Source organism: Dipodomys ordii, unplaced genomic scaffold, assembly GCF_000151885.1.
Source record: "Dipodomys ordii isolate 6190 unplaced genomic scaffold, Dord_2.0 Scaffold84, whole genome shotgun sequence".
Taxonomy (NCBI): domain Eukaryota; kingdom Metazoa; phylum Chordata; class Mammalia; order Rodentia; family Heteromyidae; genus Dipodomys; species Dipodomys ordii.
Window position 1 is genome coordinate 6608355 of NW_012267300.1, and position 18197 is coordinate 6626551.

The following is an 18197-nucleotide window of genomic DNA, read 5'->3' on the forward strand; positions in this document are numbered from 1 at the left end:
TTTTTTTTTTGTCAGTTGTGGGGCTTTGAATTAAGGACTGGGTGCAGTCCCTGAGCTCTTTTGCTCAAGGTTAGTGCTCTACCACTTTGAGCACAGCGCCACTTCTGGTATCTGAGTGGTTAGTTGGAGACAAGAATCTCACAGGGACTTTTCTGCCCAAGCAGGCTTCAAACTGTGATCCTCAGATCTCAGCCTCCGAGTAGCTAGGATGACAGGCATGAGCCACCAGCTCCTTCCTTCCTTTTGTTAATAACTATTTAAAAAAGAGAAGTACAAGCCATGTGCCAGGTGGCTCTGTCATCCTAGCAACTCAGGAGTCTGAGATCTGAGGATGTAGCCAGTCTGGGCAGGAAAGCTTGTGAGACTCTTACACCAATAAATCGCCAAAAAAAAAAAAAAATCCAGAAGAGGAGCTGTGGCTCAAGTGGTAGAGCTCTAGCCTTGAGCAAAGAAGCTGAGGGACAATGCCCAGGCCCTGATTGAAGCCCCACAGCTGGCATTTGAAAAGGGGGAAAAAAGTACAAATACTCCCCTATCTACTATCTTGAACAGATAAAACATTAGTCAGCTGAAGTTCTTCCCTTTGAATCCCTCTCTAGTCTTCAGTTCTTCCACATCCTGTAAGACTTGAACTTCTTAATAATTTTGTTCAGCTAGGACTAATGTAATATGTAGATTTATTCCAAACTTCAGACTTCAGTCTCCTGAAAACATATCCAAACACAGCAGTTTGGAAAGTGATAGTAAATGCAGTTGTTTTAGTTATACTGGATGGCAATATTGCTTATTGGGGGTCAAGAAGAGACTCACAAAAGTGAAAATACAAGAGTAAAATACAGCCAGGCAGTGATGGTTCACGTCTGTAATCCTAGCTACTCAGGAACTGAGTTCTGAGGATTGTAGTTGGCTGGAAGCCAGCCCAGGCAGGAAAGTCCATGAGACTATCTACAACTAACCACCAAAAAGCCAGAAGTGGAGCTGCAGCTTACCAGATAGAGTGCTAAGCTTGTACCAAAAACCCCTTAGGATAACACTCAGGCCCTGAGTTCAAGCCCCAGGGCCAGCACCAAAAACAAAACAAAACAAAAAAATAAGTAAAAATTATTTTAGCATGCTGTGAGCCTGGAGATCCAGGCTCGCCAGTAATCCTGTAATTATAATTTTCTGCACTTATGGTGACAGTGAAGTTTTTTTTTTTTTTGGGTCCGGTCGTGGGCCTGAACTCTGGGCCTGGGCGCTGTCCCTCAGCTCTTACTAGCGCTCTACCACTTGAGCCAGAGCGCCACTTCCGGCTTTTTCTTCTTGCTTATGTGGTGCTGAGGAATCAAACCCAGGGCCTCAAGCATGCAAGGCAAGCGCTCTACCACTGAGCCACCTTCCCAGCCCAACAGTGAAGTTTTGAATGGATGTGTGACACAGCAAGTCAGTAGATTGCTTTGTATACCTTGTGTAGTTACTTCCAGTTTTATTCTTCCATGTCTTCAAAATTCTCAAAAGTTTTTTTTTTTAATTTTATACAGAGGGGTTACAATTACATGGGCAGGATAATGCGTACATTTCTTACCAAGCATTGCAGCCTCCTCCTTTTGTTTACCCTTCACATCCCTTCCCAGCCTCCCCCCTCCCCCCCAATCCCAATCTTTCTCCTAACCAGATTTCTGAAGGGAAATGAAGGAAAGAGGGACAGGGCAGCATTGTATCAGTTTGGGACTTAAGGTTCTTAATGACTTGGGCCCTAATCAGAGGGAATGTGAACTGGGCAGGCACCAAAGGATAAATCAAGGCTGTAGTGTGCTAGGCTTCTAAGGATACTGCCATGCTTGTGCTAAAATTGTTAGTATTGCGTTGTTTATACATAATGGAGACATTCTTTCACTGGTGTTAAAAAATTCAGTGTTTATTTCTAGCTAGAGCAAGGAGGCGATGGGGTTGGGCAGACCATTTTAACTGTGACTAGCAGTGCTGTTTACAAACATGCAATTGTGTTGACTTTCCAATTCCTCAAAGTATAGTAATCTAGAGAATTACCCGAAATGTAAATGTAAACGTTATTCTTTAGGTTCTGCTGCCACCTAGTGGATTGAGTATTTCCTTGCTGAGAGATAGGCATTCTAAAAGATAAAAAGAATTGTGTTTGGGGGAAGAAACCCTAATCTTTGTATAAAACCTAGTTTCTTTCCAGTCATAGGAGGGCAGCAGAGGTTCAAGTGGGTTTATATGCTACATTAAGGGCTACTTTACATGTTGGCCAGAAGTAGGCAGTGTTGAGCTAGGAACAAAAGGGCACAGAATCTCTGTGTGGTCCAAGCTTTTGTTGCACTGGAAGAGCTTGGCCTCATCGACCCAAATTTCACCTCTCTCTATTTCACTTTAGTCAGTTCAAGAGCTCCTTTTTTGGCTTTAGACTCACTGGTTTTAGCAATGAGCTCCCATTGGCAGTAGCGTTTATTTTTGTTGATGGCAAGGGTATTTAGTTATTTCATTTTCTTTTTGACCTTCTTACCTTGTGTTGAGTTAGGTTCAGCCACCAAATAAATTTTTCAAAAAGAAAATTATCCTTAGTTTGTAGAAAAATCTTCTGCAGTAGTCACAACATAATCTCTTTTTCAGTGCATTTCCTCCTTGTTAGAAGATGGCATAAATTCTTTAGCTCTTAGTCTTGGAAACTTAAATCTGCCTATTTTGTTTGCTAAAAAACATAATTGATACTGAGTGCTCACTCCTATACTCCTAGCTAATCTGGAGATTGAGATCTGAGGGTCATAGCTCAAAGCCAGCCCAGGTAGAAAAGTCCTTGAAACCCTTATCTCCAATTAATTTCCTAAAAAGTGGTGCTGTGGCTCAAGTGGTAGAGCACTAGACCTGAGCACTAGCTCAAAGACAGTACCAAGGCCTTGAGCCACAGACTGGCACCAAACAAATGAACAAAAGCCCATATTGATGACTCCAGTTGGTTGCTAAACAATATTTGAATTTGGCCCATTTAAAGCTACAGAGAGAGCAAGACAGAGACAGATAGAATAGGAATGTGAGAATGAATATCAGGTAGACTTGTATTTATGAATTTCATTGTTATCCTAGTTCCTTGGCTTGTTTTTTCCACCTTCCAGCTCTAATGCCTCCTACTCTTAAGTCACCATGACCTGCCAAGCTGCACAGGAGCTTCCTCTTGAACTGTCAGGTCCACTGTACAGACCTCTTGCTCCATTTATCACATTGTTAGAAAATTGTTCAAACTGATTCCTCTTTTCTACTCTGAACTCTGAAAGTTCTATGAGGGTAAGGACTTTAGGGTTTACCAGTACATGTTTGCTGAGTGAATATGTAAATGAAGAGGTCATATTCACCTGCAAGAAAAATAGTTCTGCAATTGGTTACTTGTGATGGAAGAAAAAACCAAGGAGATGATTCCTATGAAGGCTTTGTGATAGAAGTCTGAGAGGACCAGTTAGAAGGCCTGCCCTGGAGACTTGGTACTGTCAAAGTTGAATGCAGAAGCAAGCTGGTCTCAGAGACAACCTCTAGCTATACAGTTAGGGGCTTGGCCTGGCTCTTCTGCCAAATCTCTTATAGCTGTGAACCTTTCATTAGTGTAGTTTATGGTGGATTCTGTGTTTGAGAATAATTGTGCTTTTTTCTTTTTTGGTTGTGGGGCTTGAACTTTGGGCCTGGGCGCTGTCCTTGAGCTCTTCCGCTCCAGGCTAGTGCTCTACTGCTTGAACCATAATGCCACTTCCCATTTTCTAGTAGTTAATTGGAGAATTTCGCAGAGTTTTCTGCCCAGGCTGACTTTGAACCATGATCCTCAGATCTCAGCCTCCTGAGTAGTATGAGCCACAAGTGCCTGGCTTTTCCGCGCCCCGCCCCCCCTTGGTAGACCTTTGCCTTTTTTTCCCCTATAGTTGTTGCTTTTTGTCCATATTTCCTTCATCTATTCACAGAAGGTAGAACATTAAGGTGTAGTTATTGATAACAAAATGCATAATAAGGGTTTTTTTTTTTTTTTTTTTTTGCCAGTCCTGCAACTATAACTCAGGTCCTGGGCACTGTCCCTGAGCTGCTGCTGCTTCTTTTTTTTTTGTTGGTTTTGGGGCCTGAACTCTGGGCTTGGGTGCTGTCCCTCAGTTCTTCAGCTCAAGGCTAGCGCTCTACCACTTGAGCCACAGTGCCACTTACGTTTTTTTCTGCTTATGTGGTGCTAAGGAATCGAACCCAGGGCCTCATGCATGCAAGGCAAGCACTCTACCACTGAGCCACCTTCCCTGTCCCATCCCTGAGCTTCTTTTGTTCAAAGCTAGAACTCTATCACTTGAGCCATAGCACTACTTCTGGCCTTTTCTGTTTATGTGGTACTGAGGAATCAAACCCAGGGTTTCAGGCATGCCAGGCAAGCACTATACCATTAAGGCATATTCCCAGCCCCAAAATGCATAATAATTTTAAAAAGCCTTTTAGATAGCAACATTTGTAACTTTTTTTTTTCCTTGTCAGTTGTGGGGCTTGAACTCAGGGCCTGGGTGCTGTCCTTGAGCTGTTTTGTTGGAGACTTGCATTCTACCACTTTGAGCCACAGTACCATTTCCCCTTTGTAAAATACTTTAAGTTACCACATTACTTATATAGTTTTATATATATACCTTTACATATGTATCTTTGATCTTATGTGTATCTTTGTACATAATCCTTCCACATATACACTTTTTTTTTTTCCCTGTGCTGGTCCTGGGGCTTGAACTCAGGGTCTGGACTCTGTCCCTGAGCTTTTCTTGTTCAAGGATAGTGCTCTACCCCTTTGAACCACAGCTCCATTTCTAGTTTCTGAGGGTTAATTGGATATAAGTCTCATGGGGACTTTTCTGCCTGGGCTGGCTTTGAACTACAATCCTCAGGTCTTAGCCTTTCTGAGTAGCTAGGATTACAGCTGTGAGCTACCAGCGCCTACCCCAAACTTTTGTTGTATTTTTTGCAGGTTTTTTTTTTTTTTTTGGGGGTCAGTCGTGGGGCTTGAACTCTGCGCTTGGGCCCTGTCCCTGCGCTCTTCAGCTCAAGGCGAGCGCTCTAATGCTTGAGCCACAGTGCCACTTCCAGTTTTCTACTGTTTATTGGAGATAAGAGTCTCATGGACATTCCTGCTGGGGCTGGCTTTGAACTGTGATCCTCAGATCTCAGCCTTCTGAGTAGCTAGGATTACAGGTGTGAGCCACCGGTGCCCAGCTATTTTTTGCAGTCTTGTGTTTAAGACATGTGATTATTGAAGATTTGAAGTGTGACTGAGGAACCAAAATTTTTATTTAATTTTAATGAAGGTTAAATAGTCACCCGAACCTAGCTCAGCTATGTTAGAAATCACAGCTCTAGCAGATTGGTCAGGTTGTCAGGTTACAGTTTGCTTGTTTCTGAAACAAGGGGATTAGCTACTTGATGTCTGATGCTTCCACTCTTGGAACTATATGATCTATGCCTTCTAAAAGTGTAGTGATTCTGATTGAGTTCTGATCTTGGAATCTTTGTCAAGTGGTATTTTATTATATTTTTTCCAATTCTAGTTTTAATTGGGTTACCAGAATGTAAGATGAATGGATTTAAGGGAAATCAGCATCTGATCATAGTTGTAGTGCCTGAATAGATTTGGTGCTGGAGAAGAATATACATTGGAAATAGAAATGACCCTATCTGGCTTTATCATTTCTGTCTATACAGAGAATAATTCTTTTTCACAGTTCTTTGTGTTGTGCCTTGCTTTAAGACTATTAGTGCAGACTGATCAAATGGCACTGTTTTTTTTGTGTGTGTGTGTGTGGAAATAGACTGAAGAAGTCCTAAGTTTTCTCAGTAGGTGTCTTCCTTTTGCATGTCTCAGTAGTTTCCCAAATCCTTATCATTGGTTAACCCCTCAAGTCTTTCTTCTGAACTGTTCCATTTTCCAATTTTGAGCTAACTGTTTAAAAAATCCTAGGACCTCTGCTTTTGGAATAGTGTCTGGTAATATATTTGTTTGCCTTAAAAGAAGGGAACAGATCTTTGTGAGTAGGGTTTTCTGAAAACCACTATTAAAGAGACTTACTCTTATGAATCAGTTTTGCCTGTCACATAGATTGGCCCAGTCTCTTAGGTTTAAGTGTTTTAATATTATAAAATCTTGAAACTTTTGATTTAATTTGGGATTTATTTTGCAATTCTGAATGTGTCAAGGCTTTGTTCAGTGTAATGGCCTTTAGTCCTCTCCTGTCAGAAACTGATGGCTATTAGAACTGATGTTAATAATGGTTCATGGTCCTTTGCTAGAGTTTTCTTTTAAGAATTAAATTCAGTGGAATGTACAGGTGAGTTTAATAGTCCTTTTTGTTCTTATTTAGCACTTTTTGCTTTCTGGTTTTGCCCTTTATACATTTCTTACAATTCCTCTGACACAGGAATGTGCTGTAATTATATAGCTTTTCTTTAAACACCTCAGTGAAATAAAAGCATTCTGCCTGGAAGTCTAAAATCTTTCCTTTAAGCTCTGTTGCTAGCATCTCTGGGTCACTTGTAACAATACACAAAGTTAGAGTGGTTCTCTATTTCCCTACTATGGTGGGTAGCTCATTTCTTCTGCACGTTGATGTTTTTCAACCCTTTTCAAATCACAGCATACATAGATTACAATATTTAGTATAGCACACACTGAGAAAATTGGCTGCTAGAGTTGGGAATATTGGTGCCAGTCAGGCCAAGAGTTCAATTTCTGGCCGTCATCATCTAAGCCGACTGAAGGGCTTAGACGGGAAGCCTAAGTCTTTCTCTGGGAGGGTGGTGCTGTAGCACATTTACCCAACCCAGTTCATTCAGCTTTAACAGCAGTAACATGGCCACTTCTTTTAACTCCTATTTTCTATACAAAATTACCTTTTTCTTTTTTTCTTTCTTTTTTTTTGGCCAGTTCTGGGGATTGAACTTAGACTGGGTGCTGTCTCTGGGTTCCTTTTGCTCAAGGCTAGTGTTCTCCCACCTGAGCTACAGCACTACTTCTGGCTTTTTCTGTTATTAATAGGAGATAAAAGTCTCCCGAACTTTCCTGCTTGGGTTGACTTTGAACTGCCATCCTCAGATCTCAGCCTCCAGACTAGCTAGGATTATAGGCATGAGCCACTGGCACCCCACCCAAAATAACTTTATCTTAAATGAAAAACTAAAATATTTCTTCTAAAAATTTAGTCCCTTCATTAAGAACTTTTTTTTTTTCTTGGATCCTTCCTCCTCTATCCTCATCTAAATTAGAAATTAGTGCTTTTTAAGCATTCTAGATCCAGAAAAGCTCTGGTTAGGGATGATTCCCTTTTCCCTCCTGGGTGGGTAGCCCAAGTCCTCTAAAAGGTAGCATTTCTCACCCTTTTCTATAGCATACTTAGATTACAGTGAAGGTTCCTCACTGTAAGAAGTTATGGGCCCAGGAGGTGAATGACAGGCCAAGTCCTGAGGCTAAGCAATGCAGAGCAGGAGTTAGAACCCTTGCTTCCTAGTTAGTTGCTAGTCACTCTTGCCATAGTGGGCTTGGAACTCAGGTTTGAACTTTTTTTTTTTTGTCAGTCATGGGGCCAGAACTCTGGGCCTGGGTGCTGTCCCTCAGCTCTTCAGCACAAGGCTAGTGCTCTACCACTTGAGCCACAGTGCCACTTCTGGCGTTTTCTGCTTATGTGGTGTTAAGGAATTGAACCCAGGGCCTCAGGCATGCAAGGCAAACACTCTACCACTGAACCACCTTCCCAGCCCCCTGAACATATTTTTATAGATTTTAGTTCCATAGAATATTCTGCAATGTACCTTGTTCCAGTTCTTCTAACCTGGCTACAGTAATGTCGTGGGTTTAGAGTTGGTATGGAAGGATTTGGGGCTTGGCATTTTATCTTTCTACTTTTATCTTTCAGGTTCACTTTTTGATGTACCCTGGATATGAGTTCTCAAGATGGCGGCTTGATGAACATGTGGAGTCTTCCCATTTGTACCCATTACTGACTGGTTTGGTATGCAGGCAAAAAGCCCAGAGAAAGTACCATTGTAACATACGTTTATACCGGGAGCTCCATCTTCCCCTACATGTAACCTTTTACTTTCCAAATTAAAAACTCCATGCTACTTCTTTTCATGCCTCAGACTTTTTTTTTCTTTTTAAAAGTTTATTGGTATCAAAATCTTTTTCCTTTCAGTCTGTGTAAGTATAAGCTTCATAGGAGTTGATAGCTGTGACTGAAACATTGTTTCCATTATGTGTATTTGAAGTTGTGACAAAAGGCTGGAATGGTAATCCTGGAAATGGTGCCCTTTGTCCTTACCCTGGAGCAAGTAATCCTTTACTAATTCTTCATTGTTAAAGGTGGTTCTGCTTTTCTCACTTGGTATATTCCTGGAACTGCACCGTTAAGCTCTTTATTATCAATTGAGTAAGTGCTTTCTCATTTCTGTTTCAACAGGCTTCAGGGATAAAAAGTAAAATGTTCATCCCTTAGGCAGTGTAAGCAAAGGACGAAACGTTGGAGTTGTATGTATGTAGATTTGTTATATATGATGTTCTCCAAAGCTTCTTGCAAATACTTTCATTTTATTCTTGGAGGTGTAGGGGTTCCAGTTCTCACTAGATAGGTGAGGAAATTAAAGCTCAGATTTGTGAGCAGCATCAGAGTTGATGACAAAGCGTGGGCAGAATGTAAGTCTGCAGGGTGATCTGCAGGGTGAGGTCTAGTCATCGTGTGTCGTGCCAACTCAGGGGTACAGTAGATTGGCTATTTATGGGAAACAAGTCGTGTTGAGAGTTCCTCTACTTAAAGTGAGCTGATCCTTAATTGCAAGAATAAAACACAAATATCTTATTATTTATAATCTGAGGATAACTGCAAGAATAAGATGCAAATATTTGTGAAGGAGCCTTGGAGACTGTCATATACTACAAAACAACATGGGAAACAAGCCAAGTTGAGAGTTCCACTATTTCACTTTGGTTGACTGCTGAGATGAGTTGTGTTCCAGAGATTTTCCAGCAGCAAGGCTACACATCAGCATCATTTGGGGAACTTAAAATTCCATTGCCCAGGTCACACCAGACCTGTAGCTGTAGTGAAGCTACCCAGGTGATTCCAGTGTGCTGCTAAAGTGGAGGAACAGGCTCTGGGTTCTTGCTATAACACACACACACACACACACACACACACACACACTGTCATTGGTACCTGGCTGTGTTCTAAGGTAACTAAAGCCACACACACACACACACACACACACACACACTGTCATTGGTACCTGGCTGTGTTCTAAGGTAACTAAAGCCATACACTTACACTCTGGGTCCATGGCCATGACTTACCACTCCTAGGGTTAAATTCTCAAGATTATGATTTAACACTTTTAACAGGTTTTATTAGACTTTTATTAGACTTCTGGAATATTTATAGTCTAGATTAGACAAGTATTTCAAATAAGCACCTGAATTTGAAGAAAATGGACTAAAATACCTATCAAAAACATAATCATTAAGCCTTTTAACATACAGATTTAAATTTCTCACAATAATGTGGAAAGCTATTAAGTACACAAATTTCAGATAAGCTATTGTTAGAGATTCTGATTTACCCAAGGGAAACTCATCTTTGGTATTTTTACCATTTGCAATTAGGCAGTTATCCTGCAGTCTGCTTTTTGGGACTCTGGGTTTAAAATTCATTTTGGTTTCTCTTACTATATGGTTCTCAATTCTGTATGCACTGAATTAGCTGTAGAGGTAGTCCTCAAGTTTAAAGAAATGAATTATCCTTTGTTTCCTGAAGGAGTTTCACAGTCTTGGGTTTTTATTTTTAAAATTTATATATACTTTTTAGCTGAAACAGGAGTTGTTTTTGAGTACTACTGCATAAATTAAGGTATAATGTAGCATTTCCCGTGGCCTCCAGCTCAATATCTCTATGGGGTGGTTTATTTTATTTTCTGAGCTCCTTTGTGGGGCCGGAAGCCATTTACCACAACCACTGCACATCGTCAGCTCCCTGCTATTCTTTGCAGTGATGGGAAGCCCAGCCCTTTAGCACCTCCTGCCTACACACTTCCTGCCCTCTATCACATGGAAACTATCTCGTATGCTTGCTTCTCTTAGCAGCCTATACCTTTGGCCTCTTTGATCACATCCTTTCATCTTGAACTGCAAAATCCTTTTGTGATGATGGTTGGAAAATACTTGGGAGGTCATAGAGACCTGTTCCATAGTTTTGGAAGCTCAACAAACCAGTAATGACCAGTTACCTGCCGCTGGGAGCTATGTAGCAACTCAGCTTGACTGCTATGTTACTATCTTGGTTGGTTATAGGCCTGAGCTTTGGAAGTCAGCTAAAATTTGAGTGCTCTGTGACTTTAGAACTACAATTAAAAAGAAAAAACAAATAGATTCAAAAACGAGTTTCTCAGATGTGCTGGTAGCTCATTCTGGTAGTTAAACTACTCAGGAAGCTAAGATCTGAGGATTGTGGTTGGAAGCCAGTTTGGACAGAAAAGTCTATGAGACTCTTATCTCCAATTAACCAGCACAAAGCTGGGAGTGGAGGTATGGCTCAGGTGGCAGAGTACCAGCCTTGAGCAAAATAAGCTAAAGTAGTTGGGTAAATGGAGGTTCAAGCCTGTAATCCAACTCAGGAAACTGAGATTTGAGGAGTAAATTAGAAATGGTGCTATGACTCAAAGTGGTAGAGAGCTAGCCTTGAGCAAAAAAGCTCAAAGACAAGGCCCAGGCCCTGAGTTCAAGCCCTCATACTTGTGTGTGTGTGTACACATGCACTTGCACAAAGTTTCTCCTGTGAGAGAGCACTTTCTTAAACATATTAGGTGAGGGAATAAGAAAAAAGTGGGACAAACCTTATGAACTAGTCATGAAGTATTTTGTTTATCTAGAACTTAGAGGTAAGTCTGAGCTTCTGCAAAACTACATTCAATAGAATAAAAAGAATACATTCACATCTCAGGCAGCCTGGTACTGTGGGAAGTACAGTAATATTTTAAAGTGTTGATTTAAAGCCTGTGTTGCATCTTATCTGTCTTTGGAACTTTTGTCTCTAAAAGTTAGTAAAAAAATTAGGTATTTGTGCTCTGTGCTAGGTAGTGCAAGGTATTATAAAAGCAAAAAAAGCTCTTGCATGAATGAATGAACTAACATGGAGCATTGCCTGTATGTCTGATGTGGAGTTAAGTCACTTTTTTTTTTTTTGTTGGTTGTGAGGCCTGAACTCTGGGCCTGGGGACTGTCTCTCAGCTCTTCAGCTCAAGATGAGTGCTCTACCACTTGAGCCACAGTGCCACTTCCGGCATTTTCTGCTTATGTGGTGCTGAGGAATGGAACCCAGGGCCTCATGCATGCAAGCACTCTACTACCAAGCTACCTTCCCAGCCCTTAAAGTGCACTCTTGTTATGTTTATATAAAACCTATAATCCCTGGGCTGGGAAGATGGCTCCGTAATAGAGTGCTTGCCTTGCATGCATGAGACCCTGGGTTTGATTCCTCAGCACCACATACGCAGAAAAAGCTGGAAGTGGTGCTATGACTCAAGTGGTAGAGCACTCGCCTTAAGCTAAAGAGCTGAGGGACAGCGCCCAGGCCCAGAGTTCAGGCCCCACAACCAACTAAAAAAAAAAACCAAAAAACCCAAACCAAAAAACCTATAATCCCATGAAGTCCTGTCCCATGAGGGTTGGATTCTCATTTTCCAAATGAAGAAATAGAGACTCCCTTTGCCAGTGTTAGGATTTGATCTGTCTGACTCAAAGCATTTTGTTTAATGTTTAATGAGATAAATAATAAAACAATAAGCATGGGGATAGTAAGACTTCATGCTGCTGTACTAACAAAGTGTAAGGGAAAATAGCTTGTGAATGTAACTGTTTTACAAATCTACCTGTACTGTCAGCAGTCATCAGAGATGCTGAGCACCTTGGCTGCCTTGCTGTTTCCCCTTCAGCTGCTCATCTACTTTCACTGGCGTTTAGCTGAAATACTATGGTGGCCATGCTTTTTTTTCTGAGAGGAAAGTAATTGCCCCAGGAAATTCCATTACCACCTGCAATTCAGGCTTTCTTAACTTTTTAAATCCCCAGAGGTGGACATTTTTTTTTCTTTTTAAATCTTTTTTTCTTGAGATTTTCATAGATATCCACATACATCAAGGGACTAGTAAAATGAACTCCCAGAGGCCTGCCACTCAGCTTCAACTTCCATCACCATTTTACTCCAATCTAATAGCAGAGTGTTAATAAAAGACATCTGGTGGGAGTCTGTTCTACCATCACTACTTCATTAAATACTTGAGTGCTATGTGTTAGGTACTAGAGATTCAGAGGTGATCTGTGCAGACATAAATTGCTCTAGGGGAGGGAATCAAATTAGCATGTAATTTGACACACAATTGGGATATCACCACATAACTGGAACAATCTTATTATCAGTGGGGATGGAAGGTAAAATAGTATGTGGTGGTAGTAAGTGGCCTCAGGCCTCAGGAGCTACCTAGATTGGTCAGGAAAGACCAGTCTTGGCAGATAACATTTATGCCAAGATCTGAAAGCCTATCATAGCTGTGGAACCAGCCATGAGGAGTGTCTAGACATTAACTCTTGTTTCCATATGACTTAGAACTGTACATGAGAAAAGTGTTTTGTCAACACACCACCAACACCAAGAAGTATCTGTTGAACAGTGTATAGGATGTGTGTGTGTGTGTATGTGTGTGCACACCCATACGTGCCAATACTGGGACTTGAACTCAGTGCCTATGTACTCTCCTTTAATTTTCCACATCAGAGTAGCACTCACTTGAGCCACAGCTCTACTTCCCAGCTTTTTGATAGCTAATTGGAAATAAAAGTCTCACCCACTTTCCTACATGGAAAGTGGCTTTGAACTGTGATCCACAGATCTCAGGCTCCTGCGTAGCTAGGATTACAGATATGAGTCACTGGTGCCAGGTTTGTGCATTCTCATGTAATCCTAAAGAAGTTTCAAATATGTGTACACAGTCACCGAAGGGGAAAGAGACATCAAGGTAGAATACCAGAAGTGGATGTGGACAGGCCTTGGAACAGTGCATTTGTTCCTCTTCTGCGGGGCTGCATCTACCACCCCAGACTCCTGGTGTATATCTGCAGCACTCAGCAGAAAGCCAGGGGCTGAGGGGCTGCTTCACTGGGATCCTCTGTAAGCCACTTCACCTGTTTCTTGATTTGTAAATTCTCTGCCTACTGCTTAAGCTCACTGGGAAGATCAAAGGAGTGAACATTTGGTTTGGGGGTGTTCAGATATAGTTATTGTTAATCAGGATTCTAGATAAGGATGCTGCCCACTCATGTTCCTTGGTAAATCATTGGAGTAACTTAATAACTTGAGCCAACCAGGAAAAGGGAGGACACTGGACAATAGTGTTTTGCAGCATTCATTGGAAAGAAGTCTTACCACAAACCTAGTCTGCTAGAAAGAGGAATACATGGCCAGTTACCATTATCTGAACCACAATTTTTCATCTTTCATTGACTTAAACTCAAGTCCTGTCAGCCTTGTCTTATATTTATATGCTCTCCCTGTAATATATTCCTTCTTTTGTGTGGGACAGTATTAGGCTGTGGCCTGAGAGTGGTTTCTTAGCTTTTCACTCAAGGCTGGTGCTTCTACCACTTGAGCCATAGCTCCACTCATGTCTGGCTTTTGCTGGTTAATCAGAGATAAAAGTCACAGACTTTCTTGTCAGGGCTGACTTTGAACAGTGATCCTCAGATCTCAGCCTCCTTAGGATCACAGGTGTGAGCCACTGGTGCCTGGTTCTTTTTTTTTTTGTGAGTACTTAATTTTGTATGGATGGTTCAGGGAAAGAGGGGCCTGGGCCAGTTTCATTGCTTCTCAGTTGGGATTGTAGGAGAACTTGAAAAATGGGATTACATTGTGTCTGGAATGGAAACATGCCCACCTTCTCAGGGTAGATAAGCTGTACTCCTTCCAGAGGTGGTAGAACCCTCTGGAAGAACTTTGGTTGGTCTGTCCTGAAAGGTCAGTTGCTCAGAAGCCTGCCTGTGTAGGGTGCTGCAGCGATCTTGCTCCAAAGGGTGAAGACTATAAATACAGGGGATTTCTAGGATGGGGAGAGGTGAAAAAAGAGATTGCTCAGGGAGAGTGCGCAGGAGCAGCCGAGGAGGCCTGGGGAGCCGGAGGGGCCCAGCACTGTCTTCTGCAGAAATTGGGCCGCAGATCTGCCAGGAAACTGCAGGACCAGTGATGGGAAAATGGGCATTCTCTGGGAACTGGATAAACTAGTAAGCTAGGAGAGCCCAAAGTTCACCTGGGTCTTGTCTGTGTTAAGCAGCAGCCCTACTTTTATCTCAGCATGGTGGAGCACAGTAACACAGCTTAGCCAAGCCAAACCAAACTGGCACTCGGAATCCTGGTTCACCTTTCTGCACATTCTGATGAGCCACCAGTTTTTATTTGCATTGGGATTTCAGTTCACTAAGCATTTTCACACCCATTATCTCCTTCATTCCTTTCAACAACACTGAGGAGAAGGTGAGCAGGTATTTTTTTTTTTATCTCCCTATGAGCAATGAAAAAAGAAACAAAAGTTAAAAGCCCTAAGAGAGAAGGCTAGAATGGAACAGTGAAGATTTACAGATAAATGCTTGTTTTCCTGTGCATCGTGCCACAATATATTACCAAAAGCCATGGAGTTACAGCCTCTGACATGTCTAAGGCTCAGGTCCTTCCTGGACTGTTTGTTCCCTGAGCTCAGGAACGCTGTGGACATTTAGTAGAAACGTTGTTTTATTGAGGTATAATTTATGACCACTAAAACACACGAGTCTGAGGTTTACGATTTGATGCACTTTTCTGTGTGTACATCCCACGTACCTATCGCCTCAATAAAAACTGAGATCATTTCCATATACAAGGAACACTTCCTCCTGCTCCTTCCCCATGATTCTACTCTGGAGATGACTGGCATCCCAGTACCTACCACTGAGCTTCATTTAGCCTGTTCTTGAATTTCATCTGTATGGAGTCAATAGTTTGTGAAGAGACTCCAGAACCTGGCACACGACAGGTATACCATGTGAGAAAAAGCCTTGGTTCTTAAGCTACCTGGAGAGTGTGTCACTGGGAAACGGTGGGAGGTTAGTAACCTGTCCAGAGTAGGAGGCTGGTCAGGCTCCCTGATTCTGATCTGAAGCTCCCTGGTGGCTTCAAGACAGTGCCTTCTCTGGCTTTAAAGAGATGGGTCTCATGTTCTTCTGGGCAAGCAGTGCCCCCTGCTGCCTGTTATCGTGGCCCTAGATCCTTCTCCGTGGGGAAACAGGATCACGCAGGCCAGGATCCCAGTACACTGATGAGCACAGAGCAGGACCTTGTGAAATGAAGTTCACCTGCCATTTTATTTTCATTGGAAAAGAGATTTTCCTCAGCTTTGGGGATTTTTCTTCCCTAGAATAGATTCAGGGAGATCCTTTTGGTGGAGCATTGCTGCCCCCCTGTGGGCATCTGGTAACACTACTATAGAGCAAGACATCCAAGCTTGGTGGTTTTCATTCATTTCAAGGTCTCATGTCCTGTGGCTCCTCTCCTGCAAAATCCTGGTCCGCTGGCCACTGAGAGTTAGATATCCACATCCTCCAGCAGTTAAGTCTTAGTTTATGGTGGTGGCAAGCAAGTGTGGGACTTCTGGTATGAGAGAGAAAGAGAGAGAGAGAGAGAGAGGGAGAATATCAGTCCCAATTGTGTGAGTAGGAGGTGGGGGCAGATAGAGCTCCCATCCCTCCTTCTCAAGGGAATCTGGGCTGGGTGGATGCTTTGAGAGTCTGTCTGGTACTGTCTAATGAGATCTATTCTTGGGGCGACAGAGGTGGGGTGAGGGAGGCTTCTTAGCAGGGGGACCAACAGCCCCTCCTATGTGTTTTGGTGGCTTTTTTTTTGCACCTGTGGCTGGGTGGTGGTGTAACGGCCCAGCCTGCCTCCTCTTGGCACGTGGCTTGGGGTGATGTTATCTCTAACTCTGTATTTTTAACTCTTCTTTCCAGAGGATGTGGCTTCTGTGGGAGAGCTTCAAAGGGTACCCTATTTGTCCCTGTCAGCAACCATGACGTCAGGGAAATGGGAGGGGACTGCCCCGGGCTCAAACACCTGCAAGGAAGTGGGAGACTTTTTCCACTTCCTGTTCTACTTCTGGCTACTGACTTCGATGTCTGACCTGCTTATTAATGCAGCTGGATGTGTACTATCAGAGGAAACCCTCAGCACATGTGTGTATGAGTAAAGGGAGGCCTGAAGCCTGTCCTACTGGCCAGGTGGCCTAGACACAGACAGAGGTAGGGCTGGTGGTCCTCAGACTACCCCAGCAATCAGCACATCTATTTGTGAGAATGTCAGCACTGGCTTTCCTCATGGCTTGTTTCCCTATGTTCTCCCATCGCATTCAGAACCCCTCCTTCTCACATGTTGTTGATGAAGAAGGCATATTGGGGACAAAGTTTAGGATGGGTCACATGGAGAGACTAAAGTAGACCAGGAAAAATACCCTTTGGCTGTGGATATTGGTGTGATCGCATATGACTAGTGCTCACACACCCAGAACAACTGTCTTCCAGCTCTGTTGGGTAGAAGAGCGACTGCCTGTGGTCTTCCCTGGTCAAGGGTTCACCATTCAGGTTTGGATATTTCTTGCCAAGTTACTTTTTGCGCTTAGCATAACTGAAACCATGTCTTTCCTGGCCTCTTCCTGCACGAATCCCCACTTTTCTTTCTCTGAGATTGTATTTCCCACCTCCCTACCCTTCAAACTCAGCTTCCTCTCTAGTGCCACGTGGTTCATTTGGTGACATCTATTATGTGCCAACAACTGTGTGAGCTACTGGGGGACACACTGATGGATGAGGCATACTTCCTGTCCCAAGGCCCACAGTCAGAGGGACTTCCTTTCTGAGTGTTACCTGAGGTTTGATGGTATTAGGGCTTATGTGATCCCAGGAGAACTGGATGGTGTAGGTGGACCAACAAAGCTAACACTTTAAGACTCAGATAGCATCTATGGAGGGTAATAGCTGCTCTGTCAAAGCCAATGACCCTAAGTGGATGATCCTAAAGTAGTGGCCATCCCTGCCTAATTTCTGGACTAGACAGTGCTGCCAACTCAGACAAGTCTGAGACAAGTCTCTGAGGGGTTTTCAGACAATCCTCTAGAGTCCTAGGTTGGGGTTATGAGAGGCCTTGCCTCCAGGTTTCCTCACGTGCTTACCTCCAGGCTAAACAATGCCTAGTTCCTTACAGCTGGGACCTCTGCTATGGTGGGGTTAGCCCAAGAGCTAATCTAATGAGCACGGGAGACTTTCTCCTGGACCTCCTCTCAAGTCACTTTGACTCCTTTTAACATGCAGAGCCAGACACAAGCACAGAACGGTCAAATGATGCCTGTGTCCCCAGCATTCACCTTCACTCCACCTGCTCCTGTTCTTGCCCTGAGACCTCTGTCCTCACTGGCTACAGACTGAGTGCCTGAGACATGGGGGTGGTGGTGGGGGGGTACTTTCAGGATGGAGAAACACTGGGTTTGGGTAACTCTTGTCTTCAAAGGGGGAAGATCTGACTCAATTCTCCTGCCCAGGCCTTTCACTTTGCTCTGACCTTGAGCTGGGCCTGAGGGAAGGAGGAAAACATTTCTCCTTGCATAGGTCTTCAGATGGCCATAGGGTCACAGTGACATCTGCGTCCTGCCACTCACTGGGCTAGAAAGGCTCTACAGGCTTCCTTAGGCTTATTTTAGCCTGAGCCTCCTCCAAGCTTCATGGCAGAGTCTGTTTGGCTCATTCACTGACTTCCAGGCTCCTGCACCTGCCCCCAGTCCTGGGTGGGGAGTGGGGGGGTCCCTTAGCCTCAGCCTCAGTGTAGCTGATTCCCAGAGCAGGTCTCCCCCACCCACACGCAGCCACCCACACTTTCCTTGCCTGGATCTGTTTTATATAGAACAAAGTGAATTACCGCTTTAGGGGAAAAAAAAGACAAACTAATTTGCCCTGAGTTTTTAACGGTTGATAAAGGCTTGCTCTACTAACCCTCCCAGGGGCATTTTCATTTAATACAGAGAAGAGAATGCTTTAATTAAAAGAAATTCCCAGTGGTAGGAACTCTGGCACTGTGTCAGAGGAGATGGTTTTAGGAAAG

The 18197-nt window shown here is 43.1% G+C and overlaps 1 protein-coding gene across 1 annotated transcript in view; it reads left to right on the plus strand.

The window, feature by feature from the left end:
- The window catches only part of Dad1 (defender against cell death 1), a 27038-nt gene extending 18920 nt beyond the window's left edge, over positions 1–8118 (plus strand). The window contains exon 3 of the mRNA XM_013025338.1: positions 7905–8118. The gene's annotated coding sequence lies outside the window, so the exon portion shown is untranslated. The remainder of the gene's footprint in view (positions 1–7904) is intronic.
- The last annotated feature ends 10079 nt before the right edge of the window (positions 8119–18197 follow it).